Below are 2,157 nucleotides of genomic sequence, written 5' to 3'. Positions count from 1 at the left end.
GGAGGATGGAGGGACAGAGCAAGAGAGGAAGATCCTCGATATGATGGATCGATTCAGTGATTGGGTTAATGGGAGTAGGTGTGACGGAAACAGTATGATTGACACAGGATAGAGCAGGGTTAAGGGCTTTTATACATAGGGTCACTATGAGTCACAAGCGGCTCAACGGCACATAACAACAACAACAACGACATGTCTGATAAGGGACTTATATTTAGAATTTATAGAATACTCCAGCATCACAAGAAGATAAAGGTAAACAATCCAATTGCAAAACGGGCACAGGATATGAACAGACATTTACCAAAGAAGATATTCAATTGGTGAACAAACACATGAAGAACTGTTCAAAATCCCTAGCTCTATGAGAAATTCAAATCAAAACAGCTATGAGAGAGCATCTTACCCCAGTAACAATAGCAAAATTCGACAGAGCAGCAAACAACAAATGTTCTTGAGATTGTGGAGAAACTGGAACACTTACTCACTGTTGGTGGGAGTGTAAAATCGTGTAGCTACTGTGGAAAGCAGTATGGCCCTTCCTCAAAAAAATTGGAAATAGAAATACCATTTGACCCAGCAATTCCACCCCTGGGAATATACCCTAAAGAAATCAGAACTGCCACCCAAGCAGATATGCACACTTCACAGTTATGTTTATTGCTGCTTTGTTCTCAATAGCAAAGAGTTGGAAACAACCCAAGTGGCCATCAACAAACGAATAACTAGAGAGGCTGTGATATATTCACACAATGGAATACTATGCAGCATTGAAAAGCAAAGAACTCATGAAATATTATTCAAAATGGGTGACCCTGGAAGACATTATGCTGAGTAAAATATCGCAGTCACAAAAAGACAAATACTGCACAATGACACTGTTATAAAACAGGACTGGCATTGAATTTGGGAGAAAACTAGAAAAAGAGGATAAATATACACTGCATTGGAACCGATGAGGGAGAGAACTATTTAAAAGCGATGTATGATTAGGTATTAATTGCATGACAAGAGTCCAGAATAAGAGCTGCATAGTTAAGTGGAACGTGGGTGCGGGGCTTGAATAACAATGAAAGTTTTTTTTTTTTTTCAAAGAGAAAAGCGAACTGGGGTGAGGGGTGGGCAGTTAGGAAAATATCCAACAATGAATATATGGAAATCCAAGACCTCCATAATCTTTCATTAAAATCTCAATATATAACTATAAAAAAGTACAGCAATGAATGAATAAAAATATTTTTAAAAAATAAAACCAGAGAGAAGATGGCGGCAGCGGCTGCTCGGGGTGGTAGAGGTGGTGGTGGCGGAGGCAGTAGTGGGGCTGGTGGTGGCCCCGGCTTCGGAACAAGCAGTAACCGCAGCGGCTTGTTGGATAAGTGGAAGATTGATGATAAGCCTGTAAAAATTGGCAAGTGGGACGGATCAGCTGTAAAAAATTCTTTGGATGACTCTGCCAAAAAGGTACTTCTGAAAAAGTACAAGTATGTGGAGAATTTGGGACTTATTGATGGTCGCCTCACTATCTGTACAATCTCCTGTCTCTTTGCCATAGTGGCTTTGATTTTCCAGAGTCAAAGCCTGTTTTGGCTTTGTGTGTCATATCCTATTTTGTGATGATGGGGATCCTGACCATTTATACCTCATACAAGGAGAAGAGCATCTTTCTTGTAGCCCACAGGAAAGATCCTACAGGAATGGACCCTGATGATATTTGGCAACTTATCTTCTAGTCTCAAAAGGTTTGATGACAAATACACTCTGAAGCTGACCTTCATCAGTGGGAGAACGAAGCAGCAGCGAGAGGCTGAGTTCACCAAATCCATTGCTAAGTTCTTTGACCACAGTGGGACACTGGTCATGGATGCATATGAGCCTGAAATATCCAGGCTCCATGACAGTCTTGCTACAGAAAGAAAAATAAAATAGCCGGTTTTAAAAGCAGCTGTCTTTCTACTGGATCATACTAAATTACAGAGGGGGGTGGGGGAGTGGGAAGAGAACTTAAAATGAGTTAATTGTTTTTTAAAAACCAAATGCCCCCGGTTTTCCTGAAGTTCTAATCAGTCCTGGATAAATAGTATTTTCTAGCACAGATATGAGAAGTTGTAGCTCTGCTGTCTTGTACTTTCTTGATCTGCTGATTGCAGTGTTTTAATT

At 40.4% G+C, this 2,157-nt stretch overlaps 1 pseudogene across 1 annotated transcript; it reads left to right on the top strand.

Moving 5' to 3' along the window:
* The first annotated feature begins 1,263 nt into the window (after nt 1-1,263).
* LOC102861319 lies at nt 1,264-1,926 on the top strand (annotated as a pseudogene). The gene has a single exon (XR_439028.1). The product of XR_439028.1 is annotated as a signal peptidase complex subunit 2 homolog (S. cerevisiae) pseudogene (transcript).
* The last annotated feature ends 231 nt before the right edge of the window (nt 1,927-2,157 follow it).

Source organism: Elephantulus edwardii, unplaced genomic scaffold (assembly GCF_000299155.1).
Source record: "Elephantulus edwardii isolate Elephantulus edwardi_28Jun2011 unplaced genomic scaffold, EleEdw1.0 scaffold00349, whole genome shotgun sequence".
In the NCBI taxonomy this organism is placed as follows: Eukaryota; Metazoa; Chordata; class Mammalia; order Macroscelidea; family Macroscelididae; genus Elephantulus; species Elephantulus edwardii.
The sequence above is the reverse complement of the archived record's forward strand: the minus strand, read 5'-3'. Positions and strand labels throughout refer to the sequence as shown.